The 14,793-nt window shown below is 40.5% G+C and overlaps 1 protein-coding gene across 2 annotated transcripts in view; it reads right to left on the bottom strand.

The window, feature by feature from the left end:
• Positions 1-14,793, bottom strand: part of SLC36A4 (solute carrier family 36 member 4) — a 186,646-nt gene that overhangs the window by 119,925 nt on the left and 51,928 nt on the right. For both annotated transcript variants that reach the window (XM_074400341.1, XM_010352279.3), the window contains one exon: positions 6,120-6,212. The gene's annotated coding sequence lies outside the window, so the exon portion shown is untranslated. The remainder of the gene's footprint in view (positions 1-6,119; positions 6,213-14,793) is intronic.

Below are 14,793 nucleotides of genomic sequence, written 5' to 3'. Positions count from 1 at the left end.
TTTCTCAAATTTACCCCTTATCTTTGTTCAGTCACTTCAGGATGAATCCTGCACATTCAGAGGATTTTTACAATTGCTCTCAGGATTCAAGCCCTCTCTTTTAGCACTTTATCTGAAGTTGAAAGAAGCAGCCATCACTGACTCCATGTCCAGCATGGAGGTGATCTGTGCTCTGGTAGTGGAGGTCCCAGTTTGCCTGGGATAGTCCCAATGGATTCTGTTGTGCTGAGTGTGCACCATTTGAACAATAAGTTATATAGCCACCCACATTATAGTCCTAACTACCATCCAACATGGAAGCATGGGCTCAGAGAACCACTTTAGTCCATATCCCACAAAACAGATCTACATTTCTGCTACTGTTCACAGGGGCACAATGCTATAAGCCAAAAATCCCCACTTCTCCTAGGACTATGGATTTGGGGAAGGCCTAAATTTATTGGAAACTCATCCTCTTTCTAAAACCATTTGGAACAGCCACCTGGCTGATGGTAACAGCAAATGATCCAGATACTTTGGCTCTTAACAGTACATCACCCTTTTCAAAAAGTACCACTAACATGTCAGTTAATCAGTGTTGAGTGCCTGGCATTGCCACCCAGTCAACCGTTTCTTTTTTACAATGCTCAGAAAGAAATTGAGCGGCACATTAAGCAAATATCAGACATAAATGTTACCTTTAGCAAACAATGGGAGCAAAGAATATAGGATAGGTCAGAAGCAGCCTCCTGCTAGACAGCTGTTCCAAAAGCAAACACACCACAGTGTCCTGGCAGAGTATGCACTCAACAAATGTTAACGTCTCTTTCGCCCAGGCTCTAATTGAAAATTCTTTTGCCACTTAAATACATGTTTAATTTAAAGGACTCCAAGTCAGGTTTCTCCCCTGCTCAGCTCAGAGGCAAAGCTGGACAAACAGGCAGGAAATCCCCCTGAACATCTGTTTCTGGCTGGGGTGATAGTTCACATAGATCATTTAGAATTCAATTTAAAAGAGTAAAAATGTATTGTGCAACTGTTGTGTTTGGAATATGATATAGTACCTGACCAAGATAGAGTTCACCAACAAGGTTGCACTTCACCAGGACAAATAAGACAGGTGCATAAGGCAAAACAGAATCTAGCAGGTACTCTAAAAGGAACAGAAGCAAACTACAATGGGAACACAAAGGAAGGAAAGATTAGTTCTGACTTAGGGCATGGTAAGGGCTTCACGGAAGTATAAGGTATTATTTATCATAATCATCATTATAACAACATTAACTGCTATTATAGAGGGCTTATGATTCAGTAACTATTCTAAATACTTTAAATGTATTTTACTCTAAATTATTCTTATTTATTAAGCTTGACCTTGAAGAAGGGTGTAGTTGAGAGAAATAGAAATGGAGAAGAACGGGTATTCCAAGTGGCAAGAGAAGACTAATGAAACACACGATGTTAGGAGGCATTCAGAAAATAGCAACCACTGTCATCACTATTTGTCAGACTTTGGAATATGTAAGGAGATAAAGGAGACAAGGCTTGAAGCAGAAGTTGATGCCTTAAATATCACAGTGAGAAATTTGAGATTTTTTCTGTAGGCACTGAGGTTTCATTAAAGCAATGACACTTAACCACAGGTCTGTATCAAAATTCTTGGGTGGGGGTGGGGGGCTGAGGTTCTCAAAATACCCATGTCTTATTTCTGGAAACGAATTTAGGAAGTCTTATGTGCAGCCCAAGAATCTTCACTTTTTCAGAACTCCTTGGCAATTCTGATGAACATCCCTTGCAAAACCACTGAAAGGCTTCTCTTCTGCGAACTGTCATGATTAAATCTCAGTTTTAAGAAGACTTAAGCAGCCATGTGGAGGATGACTGGGTAGAGCACAGGCAGATAGCAGGGCCTGAGTTAGTAAGCACCTGCAACAGGAAGTGAAATGTAAGGAGACTGATGGGGGGTGCCTGTGGGCGTGTTCTGCTGAGGCAAATCAGTGGCAGGACCAGAATCAGCAGGGTCTGTGCATTGACCAGACGGAAACAGGGAATAAGAGATGACTCTGATATTTAAGCCCATGCTGGGAGGATGCTACTGTTCTTGATTGAGATTGGAAAGAGAGAAAAAGGGTCATATTTGAGGGCAAAAATAATGAGTCTAGTTTTAAGCATACTAAATTTGAGATGGTAATAGGTGAGCTTAGGTAGAGCTGAATCAGAAATATACATTTAGATAATCAGAAATGTACATCTAGAATTTGGATGTCTTGATGCTTAATTGTGCCAATAGAATATGACCATACATATAGTCATGTTCTCTAGACTATCTCTTCAAAATAGTCTTAATTGAGGTAGAGTGTCTGGCTCATTCAAATTTTGTTTTGTTAATTTGAATAAATAATAATGTAAAAAAGATTCTCATAAATAATACTTTAGGAAGGGTCAGGTGATGGCTCATGCCTGTAATCCCAGCACTTGGGAGGCCATGGAGGGCGGATCACCTGAGATCAAGAGTTTAAGGCCAGCCTGGACAACATGGCAAAACCTCATCTCTACCAAAAATATAAAACTTAGCTGGGCATGATGGCATGCACCTGTAATCCCAGCTACTCAGGAGGCTGAGGCAGGAGAACCACTTGAATGCAGGAGGTGGAGCCTACAATGAGCCAAGATCATGCTACAGCACTCCAGCCTGGGTGATAGAGCAAGACTCTGTCACCAAACAAACAAACAAAACATTAAAACAAAATTTAAGGAAGCCTTTTATTCAAGGGTAAGAGAAAGAAGAGGAATGACAGAGGAGTCTGAGAAAATGCTGCAGGACAAGGAGCCACAAGAATTCTAAGGCTGCAAAGACACAGAAAAACAATATCAGCAAGAAAGGGTATTCTTCAGTGTCCAATGCTTCTGAATTGTTAAAAAGCGTAAGAGAATTAACTGGTTAAGTCTTTAGGTTGTAAAGGATAGAAGCTGACTCTCACTAGCTTAGACAGAAAGAAAAAAAGGAATTTAAGGTCAGTGCCTAAAGAAGGATTCTGGAAGAGCTCACAGAGAGTCAGCAGAGGAGATTAACAACCAAGGTTTGGGAAGGGTAGGAACCAGGGCAGGTCTGGGGGCCTCCTAGAAATCTATGACCCCTCTCCCAGGGTGATGCAGCCATTAATACAACTCTGCTCCAGAAAATTCTCCACCTCTCCAGTCCATGCTCCAAATCCCAGGAGAGGGAAGTGACCAAGTTTGAGTGTGTGTCTCTCTTCTAACTATGGCCAGGGAGCAATGTCAGCAAAGCCAGGCATTCACCCCATTGAGGGGCTATCACTAGGCCCCAGGGAGAGGCCACTGAAGGTTAGCCCTACTCCAAGAAGCAAGCTCCGCTGGAGTGTAAAACTTTTAGGAGCCAGTTTGCAAGGTACTGACACATGGAAGAGGGCAATGATGCATGACAATGCTGTTTCCAGTCCCACGTCTATGAAAGGAAAGAAGAATAGGGTGGTGGCCTGAGAGTGGCAGACTTGAGGGCAGGGTTTTGGGGGCACTGGAGACTTAACTACACTTGTAGACTGAGGCTGGATCCAGTGGAGTAAAAAATTAACTTACAAGAAATAAAGGAGGTAATTAATGGCACAGAGATCTCAGTGATGACCAAATATTTCAGTCAACAACACACTGAACAGAAGGGATCCTGAAGATCTTTGTAGAATTACCTGTATGTTCTATACAAGATAAGAAGAATGTCAAAAACAGGGAGATTGGATAGTTTCTTTCTGTATATAGGGGTGTCATTGAAGTGGTCAGAAGAGCTTGAGATGCTTGCACAGGGAGACACAGTGAAATCAAAGCAGAGATACACAAAAACTCTTTAGAGAGGAAAAACTGGCCTGTGGACTTGCAAAATTGTCTATAATAGAAGTAAACACATTAACTTGACTAAGCAAAGAATACATACATTAAAAAGTGATTTTGTAAGTTGGGCATAGAAAAAGCAGGAAGAGTCACTGAAGCAAATGGTAGGAATTTCTATTTCAGCACCATCCAAGAGAGGCAGTGACTTGGCCAGTATTTCCAGTTCTGTGGGCCAGAAACTTTCTTACCCTGGGGCGGTTAAACAGTCAACTTTCTTAGCTTGTGCTCTGCATTCAGGACAACCTTCTTCCTGATTGTGGTTAAGCTAAACTCTTAAGGAAGACTGTTTGTCAAATAGACCTTTACATTCTGGTCTCTATGCAGTAATTTATTCTGAAGAAATAAATTAAATGGTTTCTGATTCTGACTGGACTTTCCATGGCACTTGGCACTGATCATAAGGACTCTAGAATTATGATAGTAATTTATTATTAAAAATTGATGATAAACTGCTGCCGTGGTTGGAGTAGACACTGCTGATCGCCTGTCCCTTATCTGTGTTTAATAACATACTGTCAACACTGGCCCATACATGGCCCTCTTTTATTGATTGATTGTATTACATTATTGAAAAATAAAAATAATAAAATTTAAAACTAAAAATAAAAGATATGCTGGTTTGTATTGACTCTTGTAAGTTTGATTAATGAGCAGAACTAACATCTGAGATAAGTGTTTCTTTCTATGGCTGGATAAAATTACAGTTCCTGGCCTGCATGGCTGCATTCAGGTCATGACGCTACCTTGGGAGGCCTGTGAGAGGTCATTAGTGGTCTCTTCCTGGCATATGTGCCCCTGACATCATTGTTTGTTCTCTAGCCACTCTAGAAAAAAGCTGATCTTTCTATTCTGCCCATTTGGATCAAAGAAAAATGTTGGTGAAACAAACACAACTTGCACAACTTTTATTCCCAGTAAAGAAATTCATTTTTGACTGTTGTTCACCAGCTTCTATAACAGGAGAAACTCACTGATTAGCTTTCAGAGGTGCAAAAACTAAAAATACGTGACAGTAAGCATTAACTATGTTCTATGTAAGAACTCTGCATCGCTATGCGTTATCTCATTGAAGCCACAGTAACTGTCCAGCATCTACTAATAGCTCCCAGTGCCTCAGCCACATCTCTGGCCTGCGTACTAAATCTTTTGAGTTTCCTCAGCAACGACCTCTGTTTCCCACTGCACTCCTGATCTTTGTTGTTGTTCAGTGCATCTCACAGATGCATTTATTCATGTTACGAACTAAGCTATACTTATGCAAGTATACAGTGCTGTTCCCCGTCTAACACAACCTGCTTAAAGTTACAGGCTGACTGACATTTCATTTCACTTGTACTCCAGGTAAAGCTGGTTAGGGATGACCATGAGCGGGCACTGGAGCTTTCAAAGCTTTACTTCTTTTATCAGCACTCTGGATTATACAAACAATAAGAGTCATTATCCCCATTTCTATCCTGGTAAACTTGAGTATAGTAGAGCTTCGTAGAGATCCACACATTTTTAATAATACTTTGAAGCACGTATACCTTTTGCCCACACCTGCCTGTATCTTGCCTCATGCTCTGTGCACAGCAGTGCCATAGCCTGGGGTGTAACCTTCTCGGCTCTAATTACTTAATCCTTCCATGTTCTCCTGGGCTGTAATTACTCCTACCAGTCAGAGCATTCTGACTCAGCCAGGTTCAGGCCAGAGCACAGGTGGGTAGCAACTGTCCTGGCAACAGCCCACAAGGCCAGTACCCCCTCCAGGCTTGCCTCAAACTTTCTAGCAGAGAATCATTCATCTCACTCTTGTACCTCTTCCTGTTACTCTCATGCCCAGAGTAGGCCTATGTCTACACTCCCTTCAGGGGCACCAGATTTGTAGTATCTGAACTATGTCAAGTACCCCAGCTTTTCTTTTCTGCCTCCTGCCCATCAGAATAGCTACTTTCTTAGTGCTCTTAGCACCCAAAGAATAAATCTTCTGTGAAAATCATCCCAGTCGTGTTTGCCTTGATTTTCTAGAAATTTCCTTAGAAAGAGATATATTTAGTTTCCTTTTAAATATGGTTTATTATTACAGCATTATTATTAATAATAAAACAATGATGGGGATGTCTGATCGTCAGCAGGCCTTTAGTAATTTTCTTTGAATGCTATTTTTTTGTCTTCTGAAGGAGTCTGCCTGATCAAATGAAAACAGGAAAGGAGTCAAATGTCACCATGATCTAGGTGACCAACTTGTCCCAACTTACCCAGGACTTCTCTGGTTTTAGCACTGAAAGTCCTTCATCCTGCGACACTCCTCTATCCAGAACAAACTGGAACAGCTGGGTGTCCTACCACCTCTAAAGAAAAGACCACAATGAACTTAAGATAATACTAGAATTACCACTTTTATTAACTTAAAAGTCTTTTCTAAGGAGATTTTTTTCACTGTCTTATTATTATATACGTTATCTGTAATATATATTATATTTAATATCTATATCTCCAATGTGATCAGAAAGTAAAATATATATTATATATCATAACAGCTATAATAATACATTTATTGAATGCTTGCTACATTCTAGGCAATAAGTTAATGCAGCAACTGTACAAAGTCAGTGTTTTTAATTCTAATTTTCAGATAAAGAAAGTAAAATTCAGAATACATAGCAAGGTCCCACAACTAGACTTAAACTCGGGTATGTTTGCTTCTCAAACCCATGCATTTAATTATTTATGGATTTAGTATTTTATTGCAGGTAAAAAGAGAAAGAGCCGTAACAGTCTGAGTAAAGGAAACGTCTAGTTCCATCGCCATTTGTCTGGACAAAAACAAACATCAAGCTACTGACAATTTCTTCTGTAATTACAACCAAGGTAATAATTTTAGTAAACTTAGGAGGATACTCCCTTCACGCAAAGCCCAACCTTAAATCACATCATTTTAAGGGTAGAATACTAGAAGCGTCTATTAAGAAGACATGCCTGGTATCATCATTATTCAATAACATCCTAGAAGTTTTAGGCTCTAAAATAAAAATTTCCAAAAGGTTAAATAGATATTAGGTGTGAGTATAATTATTACCTGCAAATCATGATGGCCTATCCAGAAAAACTATAAAAATCAGGTGAAAAACAGTTAGAACAAATAAGATTTTACATAAATATCCAGAATAATATGCTTCCAAAATTATTAGCCTCTGGAAATTTCTGGTTGGGTATTATAGGAGAATTTTGTTTTCTTTTATTTTTTTCTCATGCAAATGACATGCTAGGGATTAGAGAGGGGCCAAAATAAACATCCCGAGATATTTATTACATATCTCAGTGGTAAATTACACCTAAGCTACTGAGCACTGGGCTCACTGGAAAAGAGGTATAAGCATTTAGGGCATCCAATCCTAGAAGGGTGGCCGGGGAGTCCCACTGTCTGAACTGGAGGTAGAATGGCCCTTTTGTGCTCAGAGGCCCCGGAAACAGGATACTGCTAGATTCACAGGAGGCCCTAGGGAAAGAAAATGGTTGCAGCTTTGGGTCTGGAAGGTGGTAGATGCCGGACCCACCCTAACTCAAAGGTCCATAATTGGTCCAACACCCTGAAGGAGTGGCATGGGGTGAGATGATACACAGAGGAATTTAGAGAGATCATATCCTTTATCGACAAATTTGGGACAGTTCCTGAGACTGGAACAGGATCCTCTGAACAATTATGCCAGGTATAAACTGAGGCTGTCCTGGGTCAACCCGCACACGTGCTTACCCTTGCGAATGCGCCTGGGGCCAGTGTCAGGAGCTGGGGCCTGGCTTGCCTGTGCTGGCTGCCACTCTGCAATGGTTGCTTCCTCTCATGGCTCCAGCTAACACTGCAGGATAGGATTGCTGGTGACCTTAGAAGTGTCCATTTCTATCTTCTGGAAGCATTGTTTGCTGATTCTTGGGTCGCTACAAGACTTGGAGACTGGGACTTGGGCTCCATATTGCAGGGAAAACTGTATCTCATATATATACAGTTACATAATGAGATATACTTATCTGTATTTTTTAACTTTCACCTGAGAATATATGTTATCTCTATAATAATAGTATACAACTTCCCCCAGGCCACACCAGCCTGTGGGTACACCTAAGGCCACCTTGTTACGAATTCCCAAAGCTTCCTGGCTCATTTTCCCACATGCCGTGAGCCCCTAGTCCCTGAGCCTCATCAGGAGGTGTCACATGTGCTTGACTGACTCCACAACCTGAGCTACTCCTAACTGCTCCCCGCATCAGCAGCCAGCATCTCTACTGTTGTCCTGCCAACACGGAATCCCCAGGCTGCTGAGGCTGAACATTACTGGAAACTTGTAACTCTGAGAAACAGAGGTTTCTTATGGGGAACGGCCGTGGGAAAGAAAACTTACTTTTTAACTGTATGCTCTGTTACACCTTTGGAAGTTTCATACCGTGCATTTATAGCATTCTTTCAGGGATAGTAATAATTAAAAAGAAAAGAAAAGCAGTATGGATAGTTGTATAGGAGCCAGCTATGTAGCTCCCTGGTTTTTATGCTATATTCTGATTGAAGAAAACAAACTAAGCAGGCCTGCCTGTGGATTAAACACCCCTGCCATTTTACTTCTCAGTCCTTTCTCTGCTTAGAACCAAGGCAATCATTCAGGGGCCAGGGGTTCAGAGTCAAATACCAGCTACGCCCCTGTAATTCCCACTTCCTTCTGATGGTTAAAGACTTTGTACCATGATGAGTCAAACTCAGTCTGCCTGGAGTCTCAGCCTTAGCCCCTAAAAAAGATACTCCAGTAGGTTACCCCAGAAACTCAACACAGTCCCAAGATGAATGAACCACCAAAAGGGAACCCAATGAAGGGTTAACATAGGTCTAAGAGGCGAAAAGTTGTTTTAAAAAAAGATAAATGCTCTGAAAAACACCAATTATAACTAACAATTATTCATAAAACCCTGTAAAGGGCTCTTGACTAAACCATTAATATGCATAACCAAACTGCTCTTCTTCGGGCAGGGCAGTTCAGCCAAGAGCATGTATTTATGTAGTTAGTGTTATGCTTACAGAAGTGGCCCAGGGAAGACTTAGTTCTTTATTAAAAGAGGGACTTGCGGTCCCTATGAAACCTCTGAGAAGTTGGGTAGTATCAAGAGCCATGCACATTTATGAGTGCCTGACACATAGCAAATGCTTAACAACTGTTAGCTTCTTAAATTATTCTTGCAGTTTTTTCTATAAATTTCTATAAAAAGTGACTTAGAATGTCAAAAACAAATTGGTTTTTAAAACCTGGAGTTTAGTTATCTCAGGAGAGTAACAACAATATCTCAAGGCCATATGTCACAGTTTTAGCAATAATTACTCTCTTCAGAATGGCAGGATCCACTGCTTTTGGAAGATTCTCAAACACTATTCAAGAGGAACAATGATTTAGATAACATTATAGGCTTTGCTGGCACCTAGTGGAAAATTCGATTATTATAAGCAATTCTCAATAATAAACTCGTTGTCAGCTATCGAACCAAATGGTCATGTTTCAGTGATTGCGAGCTGACTTCCATTGGCTTGCATTCTACAATTAATCATAATACCAAACCTCTGGTGACAGTCCAACCCTCTGTGGATGCCCTTGTTTCTGTTTTTGTTATTTTTAAATCTACGACAGCAAATCCTGTGTGAGCTGCCTCATCAGAAGCCAGCAATTGCAGAGAACATTCTTGGAGACTGCCAGGTCTCCTGGTCACTGGAACATTGCCAGATTCTAAGAGCAAAGGGAAAAACAAACAACAACCAAAAAAACCAGCCTCCAAAAAGCTACCTAATTGCAAGGTCCCTTTTAAAGTGTTTTCATATATTGTCCTACTTTATTCTCAGAAAAACCTGTGACATGGAGAGCATTTTTTCATTTTAAAGATGAGAAAATTGCTGCACAGAAAGGGTAACGTCGTCAGGAAGTCAAGCAGAAAACAAGAAATCAAAGCTGTCTCTTGACTTCAAATTCGGAGCTCCACCTAAGTCAATACTCTGCCTACCAGGACCCTGCGGTTGGCTCATCAGACATGTTAGGAAAGAAGCTAACTGTTCGGTTTCTTCTGAGAGTGGTCAAGACAGAAGGCAAGGCCCTGGGGTTCACAGGCCACTGGGTGGGAAGATACATTCTTTCCCTTCTTAGGGTTAGTCCCACCACTCTACCCCTGATCGCCTGCCCTCTGGTTCCTCTGAACTCTTACTAGTGTTAACAATCCAGTTTTTCCAATTCTCTAACCTCCCTCTCTCCATGGGCAAATCCTTTCCAGCTCTAAAGACCAAAACCAAAACTCTGCCTTTATCTATACTTCTCTCCCGACCTTCCAAATAGGCTTATCAGAAGGCATATTCCTATCACATTTCACCCCCAACAATTACTCTTTTTTTTTTTTTTTTTTGAGACAGTGTCCAGCTCTGTTACCCAGGCTGGAATGCAGTGGCATAATACAGCTCACTACAACCTCCACCCTCGGTAGCTGGTACTACAGACATGCACCATCACACCGGGCTAGATTTTGTATTTTTAGTAGAGATGGGGTTTTGCCATGTGGCCCATACTGGTCTCGAACTCCTGAGCTCAAAACTATCTGCCTGCCTCAGTCTCCCAAAGTCCTGGGATAACAGGCATCAGCCACTGCTCCCAGCCTACGCAATTACTCTTTTTTTTTTTTTTTTTTTTAGATGAAGACTTGTTCTATCTCCCAGGCTGGAGTGCAGCAGCACGATCTTGGCTCACTGAAACCTCCACCTGCTGGGTTCAAAAGATTCTCCTGCCTCAGCCTCCTTAGTAGCTGGGACTATAGGTGCCCACCACCACGCCCAGCTAATTTTTGTATTTTTAGTAGAGACAGGGTTTCACCATGTTGGCCAGCCTGGTTTCAAACTCTTGACCTCAAGTGATCTGCCTGCCTCAGCCTCTCAAAGTGCTAGGATTATAGGCGTGAGCCACCACACTTGCCCACATAATTACTCTTTAATGCACCCTAGTGTGGTTTCACCACCAATCCCACTCCTCAGTTCCATTTCCCTGCCCCTGGAAGCCACTCAGGTTACCAAGGACCATTTACTTGTCAAATCCAGGGGACTTTACAGTTCTCTGCTTTACTCCTTGGGACGCTTCAAACTACTGACCATGGTCTCCATACGAAATTTATCCTTCCACAGCTCCTGAGCCGTGGCTCCCCTTGGTTCTCCCACCATTCACTAGTAGGCTCCCTTAGAGTTGCCACTCTTTTTCTCCAAGCTCCCTCCAGGAGAACTCTCAAGGGAGTAATATCACCCGATACCCAAACTCCATGTCTTTGGCTTAGACTTCTTCCCTGGGCTCCCATCAAATTGGATCTCCTGAAACACACTGAATCTCAAAGACACCGCATCAAATTGTGCCCATCACCTTCACCCAAACTTGCTTCTCCACCCAAGCCAGGCATCTAAAAGTTATCAACAGAAAAATGTAATAGTAAAAAAATTAGTGGAAAGTCCCTGGACTTAAAGGGAGAATTTTTTTTTACGCCATTTAGTTGAGGAGAGAGATTCACCTAAAGATTTTCAAATTTGTCTTATGCTTTTATTTTGTAAAAATTTCATATTTATAGAAAAGTTGCTAAATTAGGACAATGAACTGTCATATATTCTTCACCGAGATTTGCCAATTGTTAATACTTTGCCACACTGGCTTTCTCTCTTTCCACCTATAACTATGTTATTGTTGTTGCTATATTATTGTTGTTGCTCTTAAAAGGTAAATACCAAAGTATTTAGGGCCTAGTGAAAGGGCCTAGAAGTAATGCGACCCTAGTTACAATGAACGCACCGAGCACCTAGATCTTGATGTCTATATATAATTCTCCTTTACAAATAGTTGACTCCTAAATACAACAGAAGCACATTCACTCCTAAATACTTTAGTATTTGTCTTATAAAAACAGGGACGTTGTTTTACAAGGAGCAATGATCGTTCACAAAATTTAATGATGATACAATACTATTATGGAATATACGATCTCTATCTAAATTTCCTCAGTTGTCCTAGCAATATCCTTAATAGCAATGTGGTTTTTTTTTCTTATCAGACATTCAGTAAAGAACCATGCTTTTCATTTAGTTGTCACCATTCTTTAATGACCTTTAATCATTAAAGGCTCCATAGCTTTGCTTTTTTTTTTTTTTTTTTTTTTTTTTGAGATGGAGGTTGGAGAGCAGTGGCATAATCTTGGCTCACTGCAATCTCTGCCTCCCGGGTTCAAGCACTCCTCCTGCCTCAGCCTCCTGAGTAGCTGGGACTACAGGTGTCTGACACCATGCCCGGCTAATTTTTTTTTTTTTTTCAGCAGATAAGAGGTTTTACCATATTGATAAGGCTGGTCTCGAACTCCTGAACTTGTGATTCACCCACCTCAGCTTCCCGAAGTTCTGGAATTACAGGCGTGAGCCACTGTGCCCAGCTGCGTTTCTTTGTCTCTTCTGACACTGATGCTTTTGAAAAATTCAGACCAGTTGCCTTGTGGCTTATCCTTCAATTTGAAATCAACTGGTGGTTTCCTCATAATCAAGTTCAGGTTATACATTTTTGGCAGGAATATTACATAAGTGATGTTGTATTCTTCTTAGCCTCTCTTATCAGTAATCATAAGATATCAGTTTGTTCCATTGTTGGTGGTCACTTAGCTACAGTGTTATCCACTGTAAAAGTACTTTTTCCCTCTTGTAGTTAATAAATAATCTGTAAGGAGACATTTTCAGGCTGTGTAAATATACTCATTCCCAAGAAACTTTCACCCAATGGTTTTAACATTCCCGGATGATTCTTATCTAAACAAAATATTACTATGATGAGTGCAAAATCGTGATTTTCTAACTATGTTATTGCATCTACATTTACTAGTTGATGTTCTATTACAAAGAAAAGCTCAGCCAGGTGCGGTGGCTCAAGCCTGTAATCCCAGCACTTTGGGAGGCTGAGGTGGGTGGATCACGAGGTCAAGAGATCGAGACCATCCTGGTCAACATGGTGAAACCCCGTCTCTACTAAAAATACAGAAAATTAGCTGGGCATGGTGGCACGTGCCTGTAGTCCCAGCTACTCAGGAGGCTGAGGCAGGAGAATTGCCTGAACCCAGGAGGCGGAGGTTGCAGTGAGCCGAGATCGCGCCATTGCACTCCAGCCTGGGTAACAAGAGCGAAACTCCATCTCAAAAAAAAAAAAAAGAAAGAAAAAAAAAAAAAAAAGAAAAGCTCTCCTGTCATTCTTATTATTTGTGTTTTTCTTCTTTTAGTATCATTAGGGACTACAGGCACGCACCACCACACCCAGCTAATGTCTGTATTTTTAGTTGAGACCAGGTTTCATCATGTTTGCCAGGCTGGTCTCCAACTCCTGACCTCAGGTAATCTGCCTGCCTTGCCCTCCCAAAGTGCTGGGATTACAGGCATGAGCCACAGTGCCCAGCCTTCTTTGTTCTGTTTGTTTATTTGTTTTGTTTTTTGATCACTGATTTGGCTAGACGTCCCTTTGAGATTCTTCCTCTTTGTAACATCCTAGAATCTTTTTATTTTTCAAATAATTTATTTACCACTACAACAAAATATTCTAGTCTTATCTTGTACTTACGTTGTATTTTAGAATCCACTATTTTTAAAGGGAAATTATCTTTACACACCAAGATTTAGGTGCTAGGCGTGCTCATTGTAACTGGGGTAGCATTACTTCTAGGTCCTTTCAACACAGAGCTAGGGAAGATATTTACATTTTTATTATTTTTAATTTTTTAGAAAATCATGATTTTATGCTGACACCTCTAATTTTCTCCCATTCCATAAATTACATCACCTCCCTCCTTCATAGTGAGAAACCTGGCTACCCGAAACATTAATATATTTACTAATTGCTCAATCCTAAAGTGAACACCAGTTAGTTTCAGAATTACTACACCCATATCACCAAAAAAACCAATATTTGTTTGAACTTCTTTTTGTTTTTAGACTGAGGGTATATATCTAAGTATTGTGTTCAAAGTGACTTGGATTCATTCTAATATTTTTCCCTTTAATTTAGTTCTTTTATCTATTTGATATATTGTTAATTTTTTATTTTTTATTCAATTCTAGCCTTCTCTCCTCAGACTTGTTGATTTAATGTTTTAAATATGAAAACACTAGCACGCTTCAAACAGTCAAAACTATATACAAAAAAATAGTAGACTCAGAGACGTGTCACCCTTTTTCCTGTTCTTTCTACCCCATCCTAGGAAAGCAATTCTATCAATTTCTGATTTATCTTTCTTAAGTGTCTTTTTTTGCAACAACAACAGAAAAATGGATATACATGTATATATTCCTTATTTCCTTTTCTTTCTTACCGAATAGTCAGCATAATAAATAAATTCTTTTCTGCCTATGGAATTTGATCTAGGAAGGCTCTGTAACAAGTATAATTTGAGGGCTGGGCACAGTGGCTGACACCTGTCATCTCAGCCCTTCAGGAGGCCAAGGCTGAAAGATTATTTGAGGCTACAAGTTCAAGACGAGCATGGGCAATACAGTGAGATCCCATCTCTACCAAAAAAAAAAAAAAAAAAAAAAAGTGTATAATTTGAAGCTTCTACCTGTTTCTAAGTGTGCGAAGCAACAACAACAACAACAACAACAACAACAACAACAACTTCAAGGTTCTTATTGAGGATGGAAAACATGGTCTAGGCCATGGTGCTCAAAGTGTGATTCTCGCAGTGGTTCTCATAGTGGTTCTTGAAGTGTGATCATCATACGAGCTTCATCACAGTACCTGGGAACTTCTTAGAAATGCAGTTTTTCTGTCCTCATCCCAGCCCTACTGAATCGGAAACTCTGGGTCCCAGCAATCTGTCATTTAATAAGACTTTTAGATAATTCTGATATGTGCTGAAGTT

Source organism: Saimiri boliviensis, chromosome 6 (assembly GCF_048565385.1).
Source record: "Saimiri boliviensis isolate mSaiBol1 chromosome 6, mSaiBol1.pri, whole genome shotgun sequence".
Taxonomy (NCBI): domain Eukaryota; kingdom Metazoa; phylum Chordata; class Mammalia; order Primates; family Cebidae; genus Saimiri; species Saimiri boliviensis.
The sequence above is the reverse complement of the archived record's forward strand: the minus strand, read 5'-3'. Positions and strand labels throughout refer to the sequence as shown.